This window comes from Dipodomys merriami, unplaced genomic scaffold (genome assembly GCF_024711535.1).
Source record: "Dipodomys merriami isolate MVZ:Mamm:240054 unplaced genomic scaffold, mDipMer1.0.p SCAF_271, whole genome shotgun sequence".
NCBI classification, from domain to species: Eukaryota; Metazoa; Chordata; class Mammalia; order Rodentia; family Heteromyidae; genus Dipodomys; species Dipodomys merriami.
This window is the reverse complement of record NW_027204171.1, coordinates 732,766-745,202: the sequence shown is the minus strand read 5'-3', so window position 1 is coordinate 745,202 and position 12,437 is coordinate 732,766. Positions and strand designations below refer to the sequence as shown.

The 12,437-nt window shown below is 48.7% G+C and overlaps 1 protein-coding gene across 3 annotated transcripts in view; it reads right to left on the bottom strand.

Annotated features, from left to right (window-relative positions):
- Nucleotides 1–4,738, bottom strand: part of Uimc1 (ubiquitin interaction motif containing 1) — an 88,213-nt gene extending 83,475 nt beyond the window's left edge. For 2 of the 3 annotated variants that reach the window (XM_070036504.1, XM_070036506.1), the window contains exon 1: nucleotides 4,634–4,738. The gene's annotated coding sequence lies outside the window, so the exon portion shown is untranslated. Of the gene's footprint in view, nucleotides 1–4,340; nucleotides 4,432–4,633 lie in introns of those variants that run through there. The other variant, XM_070036505.1, reaches the window with a different exon arrangement.
- Nucleotides 4,739–12,437: the final 7,699 nt, after the last annotated feature.

The window sequence follows — 12,437 nt, the reverse complement described above, 5'->3', positions numbered from 1 at the left end:
ATAACTAGTTTTCTTGATAGCCCGTGTGTGTGTGTGTGTAGCGTGTGTGTGTGTGTGTGTGTGTGTGTGTGTGTGTGTGTGTGTGTGTGTGTGTGTGTGTGTGTGTGTGTGTGTGTGTGTGTGTGTGTGTGTGTGTGTGTGTGTGTGTGTGTGTCCTGAGGCTTGAACACAGGACCTCTGCTCCTGTCCCTGTCATTCTTCTGCTCAAGGCTAGCATTCTACCACTTGAGCCATACCTCTACTTCTGGCTTTTGTGTGTGTGTGTGTGAAAATACTGTACAGAAGGGTTACAATTACATGGGCAAGATAATGAGTACATTTCTTATCAAGCATTGTAGCTTCCTCTTTTGTTTCCCCTTCCCATCCCTTCACTTCTGGCTTTTTGTGGTTAGAATTGCAATCCTCAGATCTCAGCCTCCAGAATAGCTAAGATTATAAGTATAAACCACCAGCACTCTGGGCCTAACCTGTTTGTTTTGGGGGAGTGGTTGTTTTTGTGTTTGTTTTTTAATATCAATGCCTTCAGCCAAGCACTGAGGCTCCAGATGCTCAAGAGCTCTTGAGGCACAGGGATTATGGGGGGGGGGGAGACAGAGGGAAGAGGAAGGGAGGGAGAGTGGAAGAGAAGGGAGTAGAGCTCCAGGGGGACCTCCTGAGGAGGATGGGAGAAAGGGGAGAGGGAAGGGAAGCAGGGAGGGTGAGGAGAAGAAAGAGGGGGGGAAGGAGAGGGGAACAAGGCAGGCAGGCAGGAAATTCCTGCCCATCTGATTTAAACAATCAATGAAAGCTACCCAAGAGGCTGAGATCTGAGGATCATAGTTCAAAGCCAGCTAGGGCATGAAAGTCTGTGAGACTTATCTCCAATTAACTACCAGAAAACCAGAAGTGGCACTCTGGCTCTAAGTAGTAGAGTGCTATCCTTGAACAAAAGAACTCAGGGACAGCACTGAGACCAACCAAAAAGAAAAAAAAAAAAAAAAAAAAAAGCCATAGCTACTAAATTAATTGTCGTGTAGGTAATGAGTCTTGAACTCAGGGCCTTGCGCTCTCACTTGGTGATTATTCTTTAAAGGTTTGCGTCTTTTCTCCATAATAATTTATGCTACAACATGGATAAAACTTGTAAACATGCTAAATCAAAGAAGCCAGACCCAAAAGACAAAAAGACACACTTTATAATCAATTTGTATGAAACATCCAGAATAGATCATGCCACTGAGACAGAAAGTAGATGAGTAATTGCCACAGGCTGGAGAAGAGAAATGTACATTGGGGCTCCTTTGGGAGGTAATGAAAATATTCTGGACTTAGAAAATAATAACAGCTTATACAACCTTGTGAACTTACTGAAAGCTACTTAAATACAAATAGTAGATTTTATGCTGTAACTTTCACTTCAATTTTTTTTTTTTTTTTTTTTGCAGTCATGGGGCCTGAACTCTGGGCCTGCCTGGGCGCTGTCCTTCAGCTCTTCAGCTCAAGGCTAGCGCTCTACCACTTGAGCCACAGCGCCACTTCTGGCTTTTTTCTTTTTTCTTATGTGGTGCTGATCGAACCCAGGGCCTCCTGCATGCAAAGCAAGCGCTCTACCACTGAGCCACCTTCCCAGCCCCTCACTTCAATTTTTTTTTTGGGGGGTCCGGTCGTGGGGCCTGAACTCTGGGCCTGGGCGCTGTCCCTCAGCTCTTCAGCTCAAGGCTAGCACTCTACCACTTGAGCCACAGCGCAACTTCCGGCTTTTTTTCTTATGTGGTGCTGAGGAATCAAACCCAGGGCCTCGAGCATGCAAGGCAAGTGCTCTACCACTGAGCCACCTTCCCAGCCTCCCTCACTTCAATTTTTAAATGCAGGAGGGTTCTCCAATTAAGTTTACTTTATAGCCAAAACAGAGGATCCCTGCCTCAAAATAGTCAAGAGAGACATCTTAACTCCATATAAACTTCTCAAATCATTCAACTATTCCTGGGAGTAGCTACATCTGATTGTCAGGAGTCCATACAAGGTAGGCATTAATGTAATTAATCTAAGACCTCCTTTATTCTTCCTGAGCTAAATAAAGATGGCTTTGTAGCCAGGCACTAGTGGCTCATGCCTTGTAATCCTAGCTAATTAAGAGGCTGAGATCTAAGGGTAGTATTCAAAGCCAACCTGGACAGGTAAATCTGTGAGTCTCATCTCCAGCTAACTACCAAAAAGTCATAAGTGGCACTAGACTCTAGTGGAAGAACACCAGCCTTCAGCAAAAAAGCTAAGGGGAACACAACACATAGGCTCAAAGTTCAAGCACCAATACCCGCACAAAAAGAGATTTAGCCACACTAAATTATGTTTCCACAATAATTCTGAGTGAAGTCACTTTCTAGGTAATTTAAATAAGCAAGCCAAGACACTGTCCTTTTTTTATGGGGGGGGAGGGGTGGTAGTATTAGGGTTTGAACTTAGGCTCTCTACCACTTGAGCCAGGCCTCTAGTCCTCAACCAGTTTTTTGTTTTTCTTTTTGTCAGTCGTGGTGCCTGAACTCTGGGCCTGGGCACTTTCCCTCCTCTCTTCAGCTCAAGGCTTACGCTCTACCACATGAGCCATAGCACCACTTCTGGCTTTTTCTGCTTCTGTGGTGCTGAGAAATCAAACCCAGGGCCTCATGCATGCAAGGAAAGCGCTCTACCACTGAGCCACCTTCTCACCCTCCTCCCCGCACCCAACCAGTTTTAAAGCTGCTACCCTTCAAGACGAACATCTCATTAAATGATGGCTAGACCTTACTTGGACTAAGATTACAGAAGGCATTATCCCTGCCTGTGAAAGACAATTAAATTTAGATGGCACAGAGATCAAGGCAGTGAGGGAAAAAATAACTCTCTAAGAATGAACAAGCAAGAAAAGTGACCTCAGTAATGCAAGTTGTTTATTTCACAGTCATATTTCCAGTGGAGTCCTCAAAAAACCCCAATTTGGTATACTGTCATTTTCTTACAGCACTTCCATCACCTTAATCTATCTGAAGAACAATCACTGACAAGTTAATTTAAAACTTCAACATTCTAGGAATCAAGCCTGTCAAAACAGTTTTCAAAGCCTGGGGGCATAGAGACCTTCAGAACAATCCTTTGTGAATGTCTTTGACACCAAACAAGTCAGAATTTGAGAAACCTGGTGCAAAGCTCTTCATTAACTGATTACAAGGAGTCTGACTCCGTGTAACGGGGGGGGGGGGGGGGGGGGGGGGGGGGGGGGGGGGGGGGGGGGAAGTTAATGAGTTTGACTCTAAGAAAAAAAGGCTGAAACTGGCAACTTACACAGCTACCTACACTCACACACAATCACACACACTCCAGAAACTTCACTTCCTAGCTCATGCTCAGCTCCATTTACAAGTACGTGAGGACAAAATGCCAACATACCCTGAATAACAGTAATGACTGTGTCCAGGTACCTCAGGCGCACTCCAGGTTATTCCTTTCAACAACCCCAAGTGGCACGCCTCATGGCACTATGTCACGTCGAAGGCGACGGCTGGGCACTGGTGATTCACTTAATCCGAGCTACTCAAGAGTCCGAGATCTGAGGATCGCGGTTCAAAATTCCGCGACTCTTAACTCCAAGTAACAGGCAAAAAAGCCGCAAGTGGAGCTGGCACAGTGCCAGCCTTACGGGAACATCATCTAAGACAGCAGCACCCAGGCCCTGAGTTCAAGCCCCAGTACCGCCTGGCAAACACATGCGCACACACACACACACACACACACACACACACAATCGGCGAAGTGCTACACCGCTGACACACGCGGGACAGGCATGAATGCAATCCCGAGGCACAGGCTCCACGGCCAGTGGAAAGTTGGAGGGGGGAGGTGAGGTGAGGGGGTCCCTAACTTTCTCACGGTCTCCTGAGTCTTCCTCCGCTTCAGTACCACCGGGGCTCAAAGGCACGAAAGACCACACACACCGCCGGCCACTCCAGCTCCATCACTCAGTCAGACAGACAGACAGACAGACCGTTCCCCAATCCTCAACAGGTGGTGGGTGCTAACCACCACGGGGCACCCGTCCCGACGGCCTGGCGGGCTCGCTGGGTTACGAGAGAGCCGTTGAGAACCTGAGGATGAGCATATCCGAGGGGCAGCCCGCCCCCCCCCCCCCCCCCCCCCGCCCCGGGTCTGCCAGTCACCCCGGGCCAGGACCGGGTCTGTAACTCCTCCCCGCCAGGCCAGGAGCGGAGGTGTGGCTGGAGGGGGCGGAGCGCCAGCCTTGGCCCCGCCCCGGCCCCGCCCCCCAGGCCCCGGCCCCGCCCCCCAGGCCCTGGGTTCAAGTTCAAGCCCCAGGCCCGGCGCACACGCACAGGACGGCGCCGCGGGGCGGCCGGGCCTCCCCGGTCCCGCGGAGGCAAACGGCTCTGACGAGGCCGGGCGGACAGGGGGACGGGGCCGCCGCCGGGGCCCACGTGTGCGGCCCGGGCCCGCCTGGGGGCCGGTGCGACCCCACCAGTCGAGTCCGTCCCGGAGAGCGCGGCGGGGACCGGCCGGAAGCCTCCCCCGTCCCCCGAGGCGTCGGGAACGGGCCGCGGCCCCGCGGGCGGGCGGACGGACGGACGGACGGCCGGGCGGAGGGTCTAGGGGACCCGCCGGTACTCACCGGGTCACTCCGCCGGCCGCTCCGCTGAACCCCCGTGTCCCGGCGCGCCGAGGGCCGCGAGCGGTTGCAACGTCAGAAGTGAGGGAAGCCGGGCGCGCGCGCAACCGAAGCTCCCCGGGGCGGAGACGCGACCGCGACCGGCGCCTGCGCAGCACGCGGTGGGCGGAACCAAGCGGCGCTGCGGGAGGGGGGGGAGGAGACAGAGGGGGTGGGCCGCCGCCGGGACGTACCAACTGCGCATGCGCGCGGGGGGCGGGGCCTCCGGCCGTCGCGGGGCACGCGCCGGGCCAACGGTGGGCTGAGCCCGCTCGACCGTTAGGGGGGGAGAAGCCCAGCGACCGCTACGAGGCCCCTCCGGGGTCACGGCGGGGGCCTGGGTCGGCTCGGCCTCCCGGAGGCTCCCGGACCGGAAACGCGAGCGTCGGTGCGGGAAGGCCCGGTGGACGCCGTCCTGACCACGGTTATCACCGCAAACCGTGTGCCCCCTCCGCCCCCCCCCCCCCGTTCACGCCGGTAATCCTTAGCCTGGCCGGCCGAGGTCTGAGGGCCGATCGCAGTTCGAAGCCAGCCTGCGAGCAACGTCTTGGAGACGCTGATCTATAGCCAACCGACAAAAAGCCCGACGGGAGGCGCGGTTCAAGCGGCCGAGCACCAACCCCGGGGGCAGAAGAGGCCCAAAGAGAGCGTGAAGTCCTGAGTTCAAGCCCTACACTGAGTAACACGCACACACACACACGCACGGCCAGGCGCTGGCGGCTCCTGCCTGTCACCCTAGCTACTCAGGAGGCTGAGATCTGAGGATCGCGGTTCAAAGCCAGCCCAGGCAGGAAGGTCCGTGAGACTCTGATCTTCCATGAACCACCAGAAAACCGGAAGTGGTGCTGTGGCTCAAGTGGTGGAGCGCTGGCCTTGAGCTGAAGAGGACAGCACCCAGGCCCAGAGCCCCACAACGGACCAAACAAGAAAAGAAACCTGACGTGGTGGTCTTCCTGGCTTGAGATTTCTCCCGAGGCCTTCCATGCTCCAGGCTTTTCGTTAAAATGGAGACCTCTCAGAATATTTCTCCTGTCAAATCTAATCATGGCAAAATAGAAATTTGATTCGGAAGGTGGCTCGGTGCCTAGCACGCATGAAGCCCTGGGTTCGATTCCTCAGTACCACACACACAGAAAAAGCCAGAAGTGGCGCTGTGGCTCAAGTGGTCGAGTGCTAGCCTTGAGTAAAAGAAGCTCAGGGACAACGCCCAGGCCCTGAGTTCAAGCCCCAAGACTGGCTATATGTGTGTACACACACACACATACACACAGCAATTCAAATTGATAGTCTATAAAATATGCACTCTTTGGGCTGGGAATGTGGCTTAGTGGTTGAGTGCTTGTCTAGCCTGCATGAAGACCTGGGTTCGATTCCTCAGTCTCAATAAACAGAAAAGGCTGGAGTGGCACTTTCACGCAAGTGGAAGAGTGCTAGCCTTGAGCAAACGAAGCTCTTAGGGACAGTGCCCAGACCCTGATTTCAAGCTCCAGGACTGAAAAAAAAAAAAAAAAAAAACCTGCACTCTTTGCATCAATATTGTGAAAGGCAAAAAATGAGAAAAATTCAAGAAAGAGCCAAAACAACTGAATGCAAGATAATATGGTCTAGAATTTTCTTTTTTTTTTTTTTCAGTTGGTTGTGGGGCTTGAACTCTGGGCCTGGGCGCTGTCCTTCAGCTCTTCAGCTCAAGGCTAGCGCTCTACCATTTGAGCCACAGCGCCACTTCCAGCTTTTTCTGCTTATGTGGTGCCAGCTCGTAGAATTTTCTTTTGTAGGATGTTTTGTTTTTATTTGAAATGGTGGGCAATGAATCCAGGGCCTACAGCATGCTACGCAATTGCTCCACCCCTGAGCTACACTCCCCAGCTCTTTCTCTAAAAAGACACTATAGAGACACATAACAAACTATTTGGATAAGGTCAACAGATTAATTAATAATGTATCAATTATAATTTTTTCTCTGATAATTGTCTATGCAAATGTCCTTTTTTTTTTTTTTTGGCCAGTCCTGGGGCTTGAACTCGAGCTGAGCACTGTCCTTAAGTTCTTTTTACTCAAGGCTAGTGCTCTACCAGTTGAGCCACACCACCACTTCTTGTCTTTTCCGAGTAGTTTGTTGGAGATAAGTCTCACAGAAACGTCCTTGTTTATTTGTTTTTTGCCAGTTCTGTGGCTTCATCTCAGGGCCTGCTCAAGGCTAGCGCTCTACCACTTGAGCCACAGCACCACTTCTGGCTTTTTCTGTGTATATGGGTACTGAGGAATTGAGCCTAGGGCTTCATGCATGCTAGGCAAACACTCTACCACTTAGCTACATTTCCAGCCCCGGCCTTGTTTTTAAAACATTGATGTCTTCAGCTGGCAAAGTGGCATCTTGTCTGCAACTTGATCTCAAATGACTAAAAAAACTGCATCTACATGAGACGTGAAACATAACAAAATATTAAGCTAATGGAGTAAATTAGAAACCTGGAAATTTTCATTTCCAGAACATTGTCCATTTCTGGACAAAGGGTATATATGAATTCTTTATGTTGATCTGTCAACCTTAATGAAAATCTAAAATTATGCCAAAATAACCAGTTAAAAGAATGTGTTTATTCTGGCATAAGAATTCAATTGCCAAATTTTGACCTTAACTAGACTTGTTTATGATTCTAATTGATTTTTATAAACTTTGAACTAATAACTATGTGCTATTTTGCTATTCCAAACATTAAGATTCTACACAATAGTGCCAGATGCTGGTAGCTCATGCCTGTCAGAGTTTAACCTGCAAGAAAACATATAACATATAACATATGTTAGAAAGTAACATGCAAAATCAATATTAAAAGTATATAAGCCATGCCCTGTTATCTCACACCTGTAACCTAGCTAATCAGGAGTTTGAGATCTAAGGGTCTCAATTTGAAGCCAGCCTGAGTAGGGAAGTCTATGAGACTCTCATCTCCAATTAACCAGCAAAAAGCCAGAAGGAAAACTATGGCTCAACTGGTAGAGGGCTAGCCTTGAGCAAAGAATCTAAGAAACAGAACTCAAGCCCCAGATCTGGCACAAAAAAAAGAAAAAGAAGGGATGGAGGGAGGGAAAAAAAAGGAAAGAAGGAATGGCAAAATAACACTCTCACTGCACATGTATTAGCAAGAATGAAAACAACTGACAAAACTTAATGCTAACAGAATTGTAACAAAATATATTTGTGCACTGATAGTGCCTTATAAACAAGCATAATCTTTCCAGAGAGAAATTTGGCAATGGCTGTCAAGAATAATAAAAATGATTATACTCTCAACCTGAGTAATGCCACATTGGGGAACAAACAAATACTATCTCAGGTTCCTTCAAAGGGGAAAGCAGACTTGAACAAAGATGATTATGGCTGAACAGTACACTACAGCTAAAAACTAGAAAATGCACCCACCCAGGGGAAAATGGCTACCTGGAAATAGGCCCTAGTAGAGCAATACAATAACAAATTATTGTGTTACCACAGGGAATATCAACCATGTATGACAAGAATCCTAGGATGTAAGAGAGCTAAAAACAGTATTATCCCAAGAGAGCATACACTGCTGACAGGTAAGAGGCAATTGAGAATGTATGAGCCAAAGAAACTCTTAAGGTTTGTAATTAATAGATGAATCAAGGATAGAACGTTTGGGGGTTTTGTGGGGGATTTTGTGTGTGTGTGTGTATGCCAGTCCTGGGACTTGAACTCAGGGCCTGAACACTATGTCTGAGCTTTTGTGCTCAAGGCTACCACTTGAGCCATAGCTCTACTTCCAGCTCTTTTGTTTCCTCTTTTATTGGTGGTTAATTGGAGATAACAGTCTAGGGGACTTTCCTGCCCATGCTGGCTTAGAACCGTGATCTCAGCCTCCCAAGCTGACTCCTTCCAGAAGCCAATGATTACAACCCATTTGACTCTGACACAAGAGAAATGGTTCTCTCTTTTTTTCTTGTTTCTTTTTTTGTCAGTCATGGGGCTTGAACTCTGGGCCTGGGCACTGTCCCTCAGCTCTTCAGCTCAAGACCAGAGCTCTACCACTTGAGCCACAGCACCATTTCCAGTTTTCTGGTAGTTTATTGGAGATAAGAGTTTCACAACTTTTCCTACACAAACTGGCTTTGAACCACAATCCCCAGATCTCAGCCTCCTGAGTAGCTAGGATGACAGGTGTGAGCCTCCGGCACCTGGCTTAGTTTTCTTTTTTATAACAACTGCAGAGAAAGGAAAACACTTCTACATATAGTTTACCTGTTTAGTGGATCTGCTTCCAGCGCCCAGCGTTTTGTTTTTATTTTTGTTTTTTTCGGTCATGGGGCTTGAACTCTGGGCTTGGGTGCTGTCCCTGCGCTCTTCAGCTCAAGGCGAGCGCTCTACCACTTGAACCACAGTGCCACTTTCTAAGTTTTTTTTTTTTTTAATGTGAAAATACCGTACAGAGGAGTTACAATTACATGGGCAAGAATGTACAGAGTTTTATACACACAGACTAAAAGATGGTATACTTAGGAGAGGAATCCAAAAGTGTAACTTCTCTGAACAGTGAACTGTTTAACAAAATGAATACTAGAAAAGGGTATTCATCCAATGGTATTGGGGCACAGACAAAGGTAGGGGTGGCACAAGAATGAAGAGAGGAAGAGTGAACAAATAAATGCAGTCATTATATTCAATGTACATTATGTACTAACCTATTAAACTTGAAGGTAGGGATGGGAGGGGGAATAATAACGTTGGAAGGGGTGACAATGATCAAGATGCTTGTACTCATAACATGACTAATGGAATTGTAAACCCTTTGTATGAGTACTTAATAAGAAAAAAAATTCCAAGAAAAAAAAAAAAAGCCAGGTGCTGGTGACTCACACCTGTAATCCTAGCTACTCAGGAGGCTGAGATCAGAAAAACGGAAGTGGCGCTGTGGCTCAGTGGTAGAGCACTCGCCTTGAGCTGAAGAGCTGAGGGACAGAGTTCAGGTCCAGAGTTCAAGCCCCATAACCAACAACAAAAAAAGCTAGGTAGGAGGTATGGCTCAAATGGTAGTATGCCAATGTGAGCAAGAAATCTCAGGGAGGCTGGGTGCTGGTGGCTCATGCCTATAATCCTAGCTACTCAGGAGGCTGAGGTCTGAGGATCACAGTTCAAAGCCAGGCAGAAAAGTCTGTGAGACTTTTTTTTTTTTTTTGGGGGGGGGTCTGGTCATGGGGCCTGAACTCTGGGCCTGGGCGCTGTCCCTCAGCTCTTCAGCTCAAGGCTAGCGCGCTACCACTTGAGCCACAGCGCCACTTCCGGCTTTTTTCTTTTTGCTTATGTGGTGCTGAGGAATCAAACCCAGGGCCTCATGTATGCAAGGCAAGCACTCTACCACTGAGCCACCTTCCCAGCCCCAAAGTCTGTGAGACTCTTATCTCCAATGAACCACCAGAAAACCTGAAGTGGCGCTGTGCCTCAAGTAGCAGAGTGCTAGTCTTGAGCTGAAGAGCTGAGCCTGGAACTGAAGAGCTGAGGGACAGCGCCCAGGTCCAGAGTTCAAGCCCCATGACCGATAAAAAAAAAACTCAGAGAACTGGAGACTCTGAATTTAAACCTTGAAACCAAGAGAGGTGGTAGGGGGAGGAGAACAAATGTATATCTACAGAAATAAAATATAGTGTGTAATTACCAAGCCACAGTAATTAGCACGTTCATATCCTTAAACATTTTTTTCTTTTAGGACAGAATCTTAAGCCAAGTGCTTAAGGCTGGCCTTGAACTTGTAAGTGCTGGCTTAACATTCGTGTCTATATGTTATAGGAACCTTTGAACTCTTCTCTTCTAGTTCTTTATAAAGTAATGAAAGTGGGAATACCAGTGGCTCATACCTGTCATCCTAACTACTCAGGAGGCTGAAATCTGAGGACTGGGGTTCAAAGCCAGTCTAGGCAGGAAAATCTGTGAGACACTTTATCTCTAATAAACCACCAGAAAACCAGAAGTGGTGCTGTGGCTCAAAGTGTTAGAGAGCTAGCCTTGGGTGAAAGAGCTCAGGGACCGTGCCCAGGCCCCAAGTTCAAGCCCCACAACCAACAAAAAAATAAGTCATGAGTTGTTGTATACAGAGACAAAATAGAGTAATGGTTACCTAGATCTGAGACTGGAAATAAGCAATGCAAAAGTGCACAGGGTGTCTTTTTGGGGAATGACAGGAATATTCTAAAATTAAAGGGTGCTATGTCACCAAGTGGCTGAGAGTTTTTTGCTCTGTCCTCAATTCTAGGCTTGGAGGCATCAGCAGCAATTTACCTTAGTGTGTTACAGCTTCGGGGATTGTTGGGTTGGGTTTATTTTATGTGTGGGTGTGTACATGTGTATGTGCGTGTGCGCATGCGCACCCATGTCCTTGCACATAAGTACTAAGGCTTAAACTCAGGGCTTGGGCACTATCTCTGAATTTGTTGTGCTACAAGTTTACGTTCTATCGCTTGAGTAACACCTCCCCCTCCAGCTTTCGCTGGTGAATTGGGAATAAGGTATTGCAGACTTTCCTGCCCAGGCTGGCTTCGAACCAGGATCCTCAGATTTCAGCCACCTATGTAGCTAGGATTACAGACATGAGCCACTAGTACCTGGCTTCAGCTCTTGGTTTTGACAGTGGAGCAGCAGGGAGCAGCTAGTGTTGTAGCTTCAAATGTAGGTGTCAAGACCTTCAGCTCCGTCACGACCCTGGCCTGCTGCTCTCAGAAGCTGGACTCAAAACTTGGGGGGGGGGGTTTCCAGGATACTTGCAGAGGCTGGGGTTTGCAGCTCTTCAGCCTCCATTCCTCACAGTCCCTACGCTTCTCTGCACTTTTGTGGCCCTTCAGTCTCAGGTTTTTGCAGACTCTGCTCCTTGCCACTCTCCAGAACTCTTCTGCTGCCCTCTAGCGGCTGCTCGGTAAGCCTAGAGCTAGGAGCCATCTGTTCATGTGGCCCACTCTGTGATAAGAGACCAACAACAGAGAATAAAAGCACTCTGATTAAGAGGAGAGGGGACTTATGCCGCAGCGCACTGGCAAAAGGTCGGTCTCTAGACTGCCATCCCTGAGGGTAGGAGGAGCAGCAATTATATAGCTTGTCACACGTGCACAGGACTTGTCATAGCAGGTGACATACTGCTCCTCCCTAACTTGGTTGAAGACTATCAGGATGAGGTCTGCAGTGGCTCCAGGCAAAGTCACCGCAAAGGTCATCTGAAGCCATCATAGAAGCCCAGATGGTGGCCATGATCACCCGAGTGGTTCCACAGCTGATCTCTCTTCCAGTGTCAACAGCTGGATCAGAGCTTCCTGGGGCAGCCAGGGAGTTTTGTGGGGTTTGTTCCTTCGTTTGTTGTTACTGGTTGTGAGGCTTGAACTCTGGGCCTGGGCGCTGTCCCTCAGCTCTTCAGCTCAAGGCGAGCACTCTACCACTGGAACCACAGCGCCTTTTCCGGCTTTTTCTGCTTATGTGGTGCTGAGGAATCGAACCCAGGGCCTCATGCATGTGAGGCAAGCACTCTACCACTGAGCCACCTTCCCAGCCCTGAGACTCTTAACTCCAATAAACCACTCTGAAAACCGGAAGCGGTGCTGTGGCTCAAGTGGTAGAGCGCTTGCCTTGAGCTGAAGAGTGCAGGGACAGCGCCCAGGCCCAGAGTTCAAGCCCCACGACCAACAATAATAACAAAAGGTACAATATACATAATATGCTTCCATTTCCATATAAGAAAAGGTAGGCCGGGCACAGTATCTCAAGTCTGTA